This window comes from Convolutriloba macropyga, chromosome 8, assembly GCF_964194025.1.
Source record: "Convolutriloba macropyga chromosome 8, txConMacr16.3, whole genome shotgun sequence".
NCBI lineage: Eukaryota > Metazoa > Xenacoelomorpha > Acoela > Convolutidae > Convolutriloba > Convolutriloba macropyga.
The window spans coordinates 58,371,155-58,384,679 of record NC_134475.1 but is presented as its reverse complement, the minus strand read 5'-3'; the positions used below and the strand labels follow the sequence as shown (position 1 = coordinate 58,384,679).

The window sequence follows — 13,525 nt, the reverse complement described above, 5'->3', positions numbered from 1 at the left end:
CAATTTGTATTACAGTACAGAGGCAACATCTCTAATCAATTTGTAAAGAAATTCTCACCACTCGGAAAATTAAGAGCTGTTTACCTAGCCTCAAGTATAGCTTTGATAAGGATCTCAAATCCCACATGGTTAATGAACTCACTTGTGGTGGATGCAAATCCATCTATGTAGGGCAGACATGCCGACATAATACCACAAGGGTTGCAGAGCATGCCAAGGCGGACTCACCGATGGGAGTACATTCAATCGAGTGCAACGGTGATAAAACAGCTTTCCAGTGGAAGATATTAGACCAATGCAGCAAACAATCCAAGTTAATGAAACTAGAGGCGCTCTATATAAGAACACTGAAACCAGCCATCAACACGCGCGATGAATATCGAACACGGGAATTGACACTGAAAGCTTAGTTTGGAGATGAAAATCCAACTCGAAAGACATGTTACAAAACGAAAATTTCAACTTTGCAATTGAACAAAACCAAAGTAAGTTTAAAGCAATATATGTAGGTTTTTAATAAAAAAAACATGTCCATATGCATCTGTTACATCAAAACGAATATGTATTTTTACTCAGATGTAAATATTTTGTAGATACGATTGTAGATATGTAAAAATTCGTTTTAAATTTCCTTGAATGACTGATTTTAGTGATTTGCAACTTATTTTCTGCCTTTTCAATTTAGCATTTTGTATTGTGTATAACCTGACGATGCGGTCAGTGTTCGAAAACGTTCATAAGAAAGTTTTAAATTGACAATCCTTTTTAACACCTTTTGAACTCTACTTTCATCGCCAGGTTAAATGTGTTTCACAAACCATTGAAGGATAAAATGAATACGTACTTACATTTGTCTGAGACCACAAATTAAACAATTCTAAGAAGTATAGTAAAAAAATTCTATCAAAATTTATTCACTTAAACAATATTTAGCCTATTTACATATTTACAACTTATATTTACGGCTGTTATCAATTTTTTTAATAACAATCCTATTCCAGACTTTTTGAATTTGGCTACGTTTTTGTATTTCTAGGGTAATTCCAAATTTCTCCTAACCCTAAGTATTCCTCTTGTGGTTTCGCAAAAATCGTTTTGTCAAACAAATATTTTTTGACCTATTTTGCTTTCCCAAGTCAAAACTATGATCTGAACATTTATTTTAGCGTGAGTTACCGCTCCCTGTTTCTATCGCGTGTGCTCAGGCCCGGCTTCAACCTGCTGATGTATATAGCTTCGATGGTCATGAGTTTCTCTACTGTGCGACAGGCATCCAGAATTTTCCACTCAATGTCATTCGTGGAGCCACATCAGCAAGATGTTGACCCATCTGTGAATGTTCACCCCTTTTTCTGATGTTCTGATATCCTAGTGGTAACAAGCGGTTCGTCTGCCTGACATAGATGGATCCGCATCCATTTTATTTTATCTCAAATAACTCGCGGCATTTCATCTATAAAATCTATCGAAAGTTGATTTTAGGTTGAGGAGGCATGATCTTAATTTTGGCGTTATGAATACCAGTTGTAAGTCGCATAGTTTCTTCAGCTCGCTTGAAAAATTTTGAGTAAGGTTGCCTCTGTTTTGCAGAAAAAATCTTGGTGTATCATAAGAGCAAGTCTTGCTTTTTGATGCTCTGTTGTATCAATTTATCTTTACTGCCAATTATCATCTTTTCAGATGTTTTGTTCACTATTTTTGAAGACCATCAATCCGGATATTGATATTTGTTCCACATCTTTTGTTTTTTTGTGTGCGCCTGATCGAAGGTCAACAAATTAGATGTTGCAATAAAAAAACCTGTGAACCGTCTCTTGAATCACATTTTTTTAATGACGAGGCGGTGAACAACCGCGACAGTTCAGTATATTTCCTGTGTCAGTTGGTTTTGATACCAAAGACAGTTAATATGACATTCGCGGCTCACCTTTATCTTGATATCGAGAAATGAGAAATCTCCTTCCTTATACACTCTTTCCAAATTACATTGCAGGTTTTCTGGTAATGAATTTGCAAATTTTAAGTTCTCGTCTCGGTCAACATGAACTGTGCATATAATGTCATACACTTACCTTTTGAACAGTTTCATCCCCTCAAACCGACACTCTGTCTGTTGATTGCTGCAATACGTACCAGCCCAAACAACATTCTGCAAGTTGGCGTAGTACCCACTTGTTATTATTTGCCATTTTGCATGAAAGCAGTTTTTGCATGAATCACATTCTGCTCGTTATCAAAAGAACATGTCGCAGACGTGTACCTTTTGTTATGTATCTTTGCTAGGCCATAAAACATACTGGTTGCAAATCAGTTTTTATGATTTTTGATAAATTCTGTCACTAAGAATCCGGGAACCGATCTCAGTTCCCTAAAATTCATTTTTTTCTTGTATGTGAGAGACTGTTTACAGCGTGTTGAAGCGAGTTTGCACCCTAAAACATGCACAATCTCAGGAAATCTATTAAATTCATAACTTTATCATGAACGAAAGAATTTTTGCTGTATTTTTCTTAAACAACACAAAATTTTGGTTTGAACTGATACTTTAGCGTGATTTCCCGCCCCTATAATCATCGCGTTTGTTCAATGAATACATCTATCTAATTTGAGGAAATGAGTTAAAATAACAACTAATTTTTGAAATCTGTTACAGTTAGATTTACATCTACAACATTTTTTTACGTTCAATACTCCCAATAAAAAAAGTCTTATCCCAGAGTTTTTGAATTTCCCGGGTATTTTGATGAAAAGACTTCTAACCTTCAGTCATATCTTGCTTTGCTGAAGTTGAAGAAATTTCGAATTGCCATGAAGGAGAATAACTTTTGAATTTCGAAAATCAAATATTTTCAATAAACTAAAATTTCAACGTTAATTGACGCCCGCCGGAACCCATGGCTCGTATTTAGTATTCCATTTTTTGATGTACATTGTCATGTTTTCAGGCACACGCCATACATCGAGTATGTTCAAAAAAACTACAGGCGATGTATAACTTTCAACTTGGCGTTGGCCCATCGGAAAATCTGTTTTTTTTATGTTCTGAAATTCTAGTTGTGACACGTTGGCTGGTATGGCGGCCAACAGATGGAATCTCATCTAATAATTGTAATCTTATATACCACAGGCAATTTTTGGTCTCAGGAAGAGCAAGCAGGGCCTTAACTTTCTCTTTGCAAAATTATAATTGACTCTTCCTCTGCATTGAACAAAAAACATTGGCTTGTGCACATTTTCTTAATCTTTTTGTGTTCAGATGTTGTTCCTTCTCGTGATGTGGTTTTCGGCTCTCTCCTTGTCTTTTTTATGATTATTTTATCCAACGTCTCATTAACAATACTGGACGACCATTCAATTGCATACTGGATTTTGTCCATATCTATTGATTTTTATACGGATATATATAAAAATTTCCAACCACCGGTTGAATTGAAAGTACAATACATAAAATCTTGGATTATGCGAGTTTCAGCAGATACCCATGGCCATTACTTTTTCTCACGTCATTGAAGGTTTTGTTTAGATCTAGGATGGTCACGTTCACAATGCCGTGGGGTGTCTCAAGAGTGAACTATAGCTTTTTGTGAAGAGAATTCGAATCGCCTACTCACTGCAGTTTTAAGGATTCCTGTTAACAGTGAACACTTTTTCCACCACATTCTCATGCGTCGGGTTTACGTCGAGCGTTTTTATCAGTGCTAGTAGATATTTAGTGAAAGCTTTATACTTCGCTTCAGTAATAATTTGACGTTTTGCATGAAATCAACTTTACTTGAGTCCCACTTGACTCCTTTCTCTCTGAAAGTGGGGCGTCAGTTATAATCCAAGTAAATTCCCTCCATGTCAGGAAATTTTGTTCATCCATCTCTCAACGCATTTCTGAAATAATTTTTCAAAAGAATTCAACCACATTTCATTTGCCAGAACCACGGCCATCGAAGCACCCGTGGCTAAGCCAATCGTTTAAGTAGTATGGTTTTGCTGAAATGTTTGCCGCAATTTTTCCAACGGATTTTGAGCTGATAGGTGTGTTTTGCTTGTTCAGCAAAAACTGCAGATTGGTGTTATAATCGGAAAGACACCTAATACCAATTATTGACTAGTAACACAGAAACTTTCTCAAAAATTGTTTCGTCACCTGCATTTCACAACACACACGCCTCGTTTGAAATCTGGTTCACCGGAATTTTTTTTTTTAGAAAAGCGCCCATTCTGAGTTTGCTGTTTACATCACAGAACAATTAGTGGTCACTCATCGAATTTGATTAATAGAAAAATTTAAAGTTAGATCATTACCCAAAAATGTTTACAATGTTTTACAAAAAGAGGCATCCCTACCAATCGTTTGAAAGCAACTTGTATAGAAATAGAATAATGTTAACAATATTGGCAAATTCATATAATAATAAAAATAATTTTGGTACCTGCGTAATCGCAGCGGAACAGCATTAGGCCTACAGTAGCCTGTTCTCAGCTGCCTTTTTTCTTATTATTCCCCACATTTCAGACTGTTCTTTTTATGAGCAGCATTGCTCCTTTTTGGTGACTTTGGCCACTTTTTTGCGTCTGAAACTTTCACGTGGTACCATCATTGCAGCCAACATTGGTCAGGCTATGGTCAACCTTAAGCTATGGTTAAGTAAGAGCTCATCCTTACACAGACAGCTTCACGGAGGCAGGGGATTGAACTCTCAATCATTGGCGTGTGAATCACACACCTAACCTCTCGGCTATCACGCCATAGAAGAGTTGATTTTGGCCATACATTGCGCATCAGGGTTTTTTGAAACATTCAAACAGTCCAAATTTAGACCTTTCGCAAGTTGATAATTCACTTTTTTTCCTTTATAGTAAATTATAAACTCATTTGTCAGCAATGATTTGAAATTTCTGCAATCTTTTGTCAAGTGATATCATTTGGGTGAGAAGCATAACCGTATAAGAAAGAGACTGAGACCGTTGACACATACTCGGTTTAGATCTTACTAATATCAAAGCAGCGTACTTCAAAATAAAACTATTTCTCGATGTTTGAAGCTGTTTTTGCCACAGATAGAACAAGAAACAAAGCTTTTGCGGTCGACTGGATGGTGTTTTTTTGAAACAATTGCTCTGCAAAATAAACTTCAAAAATAAAAACCTTGAGGAAATTTTGATGGGCCAAAATAATTCATTAATTATATTGAAACACAAAATATCTTGCATTAAATTGCCTAACAGAGAACCCTCATTAGGAATGCTCTCACAGAGGACCAAAATAGAGTGCAAAACTGTACTTGAACTGTTTGAAATCTCAACATTTTGTTTTGAATGTAAGTTAAATTTCAAACGATTTCAAGATTTCGTTGTTATTTTAACTCATGTCGTATTATTAGATCGATTAGTCGAAGACTAGGTTGAAGATTTTATGCGTAATTTGATTTGTTTTAGAGTTGGCTTTAAGTAAAGCTGAAACAGATCAATTTTCGAAAAACTCTGTTATGATAAATTAAACACATTTTAAATTGCCAATTTTTTTGTCTGTACTTGAACTACTGCTTTAAAAAAACAGTCCCAAATACTTTTGGTAAAAATAGCCAAACACATTGAAGACAAATGTTTTATTGAAAACCAACCACTGATTTCACTTCCCCTTTTCTACTCTAAATTTGATAACATACGCGCAAAAGCAGTTATAAGTGTAGCCCCGAACACCCAGTGTTAGTAAAGTCGATACGTTTGTCTGTTAAACATTTTTAACAGCAAAATGGGATATGATCCACCCAGTGCACGGAACAATTAGCTAGCCACTTTTACGATATGAGCAGCGTATTAAAATTTGCCGCAAAAACGCAATATTTAAAACTTTCAACGTGAAATTGACAAACCGATTAATGCCCAGCCTTCCCTCATGAGCAGCATCACTGCAGGTATTAACATCTTCAGTTGCAAATTTTCACACTGGCCCAGCTTTGGAAAAAATCTGAAAATTGCCTTGCGCCATCGTATAATGAAAATACCATATATGATGTATACATTATATAAGTATCCGATATTCTATATAAAATATGTAGTTTTTGCGTGTTATTTGCAGGTTTCTTTGTTTCATTGAATCGTTGCTCGACAGAAAGAACAAAAACGTTTGTGTCAAAAACGACTTTGCTGAGACCATGCCCCCACAATACAATTGCGTCGATTTTATGTCGAGCGTTGTTATCAGTGCTAGTAGATATTTAGTGAAAGCATTATACTCCACTTCAGTAATAATTTGACGTTTTGAATGAAATCAACTTTAATTGAATCCCACTTGACTCCTTTCTCCTTGAAAGTGGCGCGTCGGTTATAATCCAAGTCGATTCCCTCCATGTCAGGAAATTTTGTTCATCCATCTCTCAACGCATTTCTGAAACAATTTTTCAAAAGAATTCAACCACATTTCATTTGCAAGAACCACGGCCATCGAAGCACCCATGGCTAAGCCAATCGTTTATGTGTACTGTACGAAATATCGTTATACTTGTTTTGAGCATTCGTTGCGGTTAGTTTCAAATACTTGACTGCTAACCTCGGAATCTCCGGACCCTCGTTACTGATGGACACTCTTTTATGAGCAATTTTAAGTTCCCTACTCAACTGGTACACTAGTGCACAACATTGTAACATCGAAGGATTCTATTTGCTCATCTTCCTCCCATATGTTAGATTTTAAAGCAATTCTAGCATCTTTGTCACCTTTTTCGCACCTGGTAGCTTCTGGAAAAATGGGAGATGAAAGTTAGTAAGGTTCTCGCAACTGCTACTGGTATGGACAGAAAAAAAACCAACCGAAGTGAAACAAATTTTTTGGTACTTCAGCCTAAAGTCCAAAATGTCTGACCGGTTGCGATCTAGTTGTCTTGAGCTTCTGTTAAATCCTTTCATATGTCTCTCCCTGTTTCACTAAATTCTGTGGATTTCCATTAATTTTTTCCCAGTCTTCACGGTATGGCCGTCCTCTTTTGCATTACCAGCCTCTGACTGACAGGCAATAAATAATTAGATAGTGTTAGTTTTAGCTTATCCGATTTTTTCTCATTTTTGTCACACAAAAACAACACATTTGTTAAATGGTAATGCTAGTAATTTCGGACCAATCAAAAATTGATGAACTTTCTTAACGCCTCTATCCGTTGGTGACCCATTCATTTTGTTACGTAATATTTTGCTGCCTTGTTTGGCACAAATTATTTTTTTCCTACGGAGTTTGAGGTGATAGCTGTGCTTCGCTTGTTCAGCAAAAAACTGCAGATCGGGCCTATAATCGGAAAGACACCTAAAATCAATTATTGACTATGACAATAAAATTGTGTCAAAAATTGTTTCGTCACCTGAATTTCCCAACACACACGCCTGGTTTGAAACCTGTTTCGCAGGAGATATTTTTTGTTTGAGAAAGGTGCCAATTCTGAGTTAGCGGTCACTCATCGTACATGATTAATGCAAAATTTTAAATCTTGATCATTACCCAGAACAAATTTTAGAAGTTTTACAAAAATTTGTATCCCTACCAATCGTTCGAAAGCAACTTGTATAAAATATTGTTAAAAATTTTGGCAAGTTCATATAAGAGTTGATTTTTGCTATACATTGCACGTCACGGTTTTTTGAAATATTCAAACGGTCCAAATTTAGAGTTTTCTCAAGTTGATTATTCGACTTCATTCTCCTTCATAGTAAAATATAAACTCATATTCCAGCAAAGTTTTGATATTTCTGCAATCTTTCGTCAAGTGATATCATTTTGCTGAAAATCATAACCGTATGATAAAAAGACTGATACTGTTGACGCAAACTCGGTTTAGATTCTGCTGATATCAAAGCAGCGTACTTCAAAATAAAACTATTTCCCGATGTTTGAAGCTGTTTTCACCACAGATAGAGCAAAAAACAAAGCTTTTGCGGTCAACTGGATGGTTTTTTTTATAAACAAATGCTCTGCAAAATAAACTTCAAAAATAAAAACCTTGGGGAAATTACGATGGGCCAAAATAATTCATTAATTGTATTGAAACACAAAATATCTTGCATTGCATTGCCTAACAGAGAGCCCTCATTAGGAATGCTCTCACAGAGGACCAAAATAAAGTGCAAAACTGTACGTGAACTGTTTGAAATCTCAACATTTTGTTTTGAATGTAAGTTAAACTTCAAACGATTTCAAGATTTCGTTGTTATTTTAACTCATGTCGTACTATTAGATAGATTAGCCAAAGACTAGGTTGTATATTTTATGCATCATCTGATTTGACTTAGAGCTGGTTTAAGTAAAACTGAAACATATCAAGTTTCGTAAAATTTCATTGTTATAAATTAAATACATTTTAAATTGAAAATTCTTTTTGTCTGTACTTGAACTCTTGCTTTTAAAACAGCCAGTCCCGTCTTTGGCAAAAATAGCCAAAAACACTGAAGACAAATGTTTTATTGAAAACCAACCACTGAATTCACTTCCCATTTTCTACTCTAAATTTGATAACATACGCGCAAAAGCAGTTATAAGTGTAGCCCCGAACACCCAGTGTTAGTAAAGTCGATACGTTTGTCTGTTAAACATTTTTAACAGCAAAATGGGATATGATCCACCCAGTGCACGGAACAATTAGCTAGCCACTTTTACGATATGAGCAGCGTATTAAAATTTGCCGCAAAAACGCAATATTTAAAACTTTCAACGTGAAATTGACAAACCGATTAATGCCCAGCCTTCCCTCATGAGCAGCAACACTGCAAATTTTAACATCTTTAGTTTCAAGTTTTTACACCAGCCAGCACCTGAAAAAAAACTGAAAACTGCCCTAAGCCATCGTTTAAAGAAAAGACAATATATGATGTAAACATCATATAAATATCCGATCTTCTATTTATAATTTGTAGTTTCTGCGTGTTATTTGCAGGCTTCTATGGCTCATTGTAATCTTTGCTCGACAGAAAGACTAAAAAATTTTGTGTCAAAAAAGAACTCTGCTGAGAATATGCCCCCACAATACATTTTCGTCGATGTCACATCGAGCGTTGTTATCAAAGCTAGTAGATATTTGGTGAAAGCATTCACCTGCTACCATCTGGAGAGCTGGCTCATATTCGATGTCATGGCAAATTTCATTCATAATTTTTCACGTGTATCGCATTTCTCTGTACCGCATTTAACCACCCTCTGCTGCTGCATATAAAACCATTTGCACAGTCGAGAGCATCAATTAGTGTAAATTTTGCACGCAGGGGCAGTCGATAGGTGTTGTTTTTGTTTCATGATATTGCAGACTCGACAAAGCGTCAGGAAATTTTAATTTCGTGAACGCGAGAGCGTATTGATTGTATCAGTGGCAAAACAGTTAGTGATTTAGGGGCCCTTTTTCTTATACCAATCCGGCAATGTGACATTTGTTTTCATGTTACGAGCGGAGGATCTCTTTCTTGCAAGCTTCCTCCTCTTAAGTCGAGGGTTGCATTGCTTTTATGTATTCCGATCCTATATTGGATAGATATTCAAAAAATTTTGAATTATCTCAAGACGCACAACAAAGGCCGGTGACGCAGCTTAATCCGTGTTGTATTCCATTGGCCTCTTGTTATTGAGTATGTCAATCCGGGACGGTAGCCAATTTAACTAGCTTCTTCCATGACGATCGAACCATAGAACGATGACAGCAAAATTTTTGAGTTCTTACGTCTGAGTAAAAGAAAATATTCTCTGCGTTAGTTTTTTTGAGTTCGAAGCGTAAAATTTTGCTGTACACCAATCGTGAAACACAACTAGACGTTTTGTGGCACTGTCCTTTCAATTCTTTCTCGTTTCTGAGACAAATGTCAATTCTCCCACCATTGTGAGGCAAATAAGAAATTTAGAAAAATTTTGTAGAATAAAATGATAGCAGATTTCGATGATTTTTTCGGCAATATTGGCCCAGCTAATCAAAGCCGAGCCTTTCCTGTAGTCTCAAAGGGTAATAATCAGGGAGATGCTTTGCGTTGTGTGGTGCAGCCATACTTTTATTGACTTACCTCATGCGTATTTTAAACGTGATAATAAAATTCATATGCATAAAATCTAAGCGCGGTAGGAAAGTTGAGGAACGTACCGAAATTTTTCACGGATCAATACAATGATGCTGTCCATTTTGAATACCAAATATCAGATCTCCTCAATTTTCAGGAGGTACTGATAGCAAAATAGTAGACGGTTTGCACGTTCTGACATCAATTCTATGCTGTGAGCAATTGCTTTGAACCTTCTTAAAGACACAGTCGCAAAAATTTCCAAATTTGATTAAGGACTCGAGACAAATTTACAAACAGAGCCTCAAATGGCGTACCTTTGTTTCAGTAAATTTGTACGCGAAAACTTTCCGTATAATACGCTTATGATTCCTAACGCTTTGAATTTTTCTATTCGCTCAGAAAAAAGCAATTCAAAAAACTTTTGTGGCCATTGCCTTGACTTTCCCGATGTCGCCTGCAAGTTTTTTTCTCAACCCGGAATTCAAAGAAACATGGCACAAGGTACCTTGCGTCACTTGTCTCCTGGGGATTAAGACTTCAAAAATGTCCACAGCACGCTGAATAAAATCAACGAAGGCGAAGAGGGCTTAAGGGGATTGTACCCACATTCGGCTTGCAGCACAACAGAGTGATAGATTCTTTTGCGAAAATGAACATGACGTATGCTGCGACATATAAGTTAAGCCGTCAATTTTTCGCTGGCAAAAAAGCGTTTACAGCCTTTTTAGTACTGATGACAACGCTCAATTTGACATCAAACCAAACTCCTTGTTTTCAGCAGAGTTTTCTTCGACAGAAAAATTTTAAATAGAAAGCCAAGGAAAACTTAAAAAAAACGAGTTAATTCATTGTCTGAGATATGAATGATACTTTTTGAAAATTGGGAGAAGTGGTTTCATTCTGCTAGTTTATTCCTCAATTGGAGGCACAGTGCCTTCAAAAAACACATACTAAATTACAAAACTGGCAAAAAAAGTTTCCGAGAGAACACAATGAGATTTTCTTGGACATAAAAAAATTGCTCGAAAGTGAGTTTTGAACTACTACGAAGCGAAAATATTTGTTCCAAGGGCTGCCATGTCTTTGTGAGATCTCTTGTCTACGGTTCGCTGTTCTGACTGTTGGGTGGATCATATGACCCAATTTTTTTTTAAAAAAAGCTGAGTTGGATAGAGATATGAGGTATGCAAAAATCTGCAAAAATATTTTTGAAAGAACCATTTTTGAATAACTTGAATAATATTGCAGGTACTTGTAGTCAATTTATTAATGTATGGGTACAATTTGAAAAGACTACTGACTATATCAGCTGTTTTCTTTGACAAGTTAAGATTCAGTGTCAACTACACTAATTGAAAAAAAAATTATTTCCCCAGTTTATGAGGTGTGCAATTACATGTCTATTGAACCAAAACTAGTTAAAAACTAAATACTTTTCATAACAATCCGATATTTTTTCTGTATGACATCCCAATAAAATTATAATAATTAAATTTTAAATCCAATGAAGTGAAAATTTAAGTAAAAGTTAAAGCAAAAGATAAGAATAAGCCAATGGACAGATTTGAAAAAAATAAATCATCACCATTAAAGTTAAATGGTTTTCCGTTTCCGTCTTTAAGTATAAAACAATTATCTATCCTTAACGTTATAATTAAAACCACACATAAAATTACAATGATTTTTCATTGTATTGAATCCCATATTACTAACTGGACTATCTGTATTTTACCTGGACTAGCTGTAACTAAACTAGCTGTATTTTACCTCTTGTAGAAAATTTTTTTGAATCCTTGTAATGTTGCAATTGAGTTTGCTGCATTAAAACTAATTGCTCCTTGAATTACTTCCATTTTTCTGTTCATTGTAATAAAATCTGCTCTATATTCATATTAGTCTTTGTTTCCTGTTTCATTATCTCTGCTAAATCAGATAGTTCACAAGTTGCTGTTTTAATATTACTTAACATTGCGGTTGCAATACTATCAAGTCTAATAGCAAATCCGTAATAGTTTTAATGTCACTCTAACGATGATATCATCCTTTACATTTCTTCTGTCTCAACCGTGTTCTTCTGCATATAAAAGTATGTTAATCTTTGCAGTCATATTAAAACATGCAAAATTTAAAAAATTAATTAATTAAACCTAACTTTAATGTGTTGGGTATACGTTCATTGGATTGAATCTTTCGTTTGGTCTTTTCATTTTGAAGTTGAGTGTGTTTTCCTTTGTTTTAGCTAATACTTACTCCAACTCTTGAAATTCGCATAGCATTAAGAATCTTACATTCTAATGGATTTATTTCAGTAATAAAAAGGTCACATGAATTGTAAGAAAAAAGTAAATCAAACTAACGGTCTAATCTAAAGCAATTATTTCAATCCAGTTAAACCTTGGTTTGTCATTAATTTTTTTTAAAATTTAAGATACATGAATAAAAAATAATTATAGGGTTCTTTCCAAACTCAATTAAATAAACTCAAAAAGTTATGATAAGTAATCTCTCTCAGTAGAGAAGTCACGATTAATAGTATTTATTACTTTGCCTTTTGTTCAAATACAAAAAATACGTTACCGTTCTCTCCAATTTTTTGTCTCTAGAAGAAAACACATTTTTATTAAGATAAACCATATTACAGTTATTGTGCCTACCCTTACAAAAGTGGGAATTTTTGTCTTCTATTAGAGGTACATCATTCAAAATTATTTGACTTTTTCAAAATTAGGTAACTCTTCTGGTAATGTGTTAACAATCAGAAACAAATTCAATATTAACTATTCCATCATATTGATTACCAATTGGACCTAAAATATCAAGATTATCAAAATCTAAACCTTAAAAAAACAAGTTCTTTATCAGGTGGGTTTACCCCATTCATCAGGATCTAATATTATACAATCTGATATTATGGCCTTTATTGTTAACAGTTTTAGGTGTTTAGGTGTTACCTATAACTGTTCCCTTAGTTTCCCTTTTTTGTATTCCATTTTTTTGTTTTAATCGCTGCAAAAGTTAAAACAAAAATTTTATTGAGAAAAACTTACTACTGATTAATAAGTTTACTCCAGATAAGAATCAAAAACTAAAAGAAAGACTTGAAGCTTTTGCAGAAAAAGAAACAGAAGATAGTTTAAAAGTTGTATACTTGCATAACACAACAAAGGAGAAAAAGTAAAGAGATGTATAAGATAATGACCTACTGTTGGTAAACATGAAAAAATAACAAATGGTTATTATGTTTCTTAGACCAACTCAAATGGATAACAATTGTAGACCTAGTAATGGACCTATTCATTTTACTTGTAAGAAAAATCCGACATACTTTGATAATTTCTACGCCGCTTTTGGAGTGATTTCTAAGTATCATGTAAATATTATAGTTGAAGTTTCAGCTGAATGTATGTAGAACTGTTTTCAAGTCTTGAGGGTAACATTGCAGGTTACTAATTGTAATAAGTATAGAAATATGTGTTTCCGTGGTATTTGGATTTTAAACAAATGAGAG

The 13,525-nt window shown here is 34.8% G+C and overlaps 1 protein-coding gene across 1 annotated transcript in view; it reads right to left on the bottom strand.

The window, feature by feature from the left end:
• The window catches only part of LOC142344868 (uncharacterized), a 577,092-nt gene that overhangs the window by 62,680 nt on the left and 500,887 nt on the right, over positions 1-13,525 (bottom strand). The window lies entirely within an intron of this gene.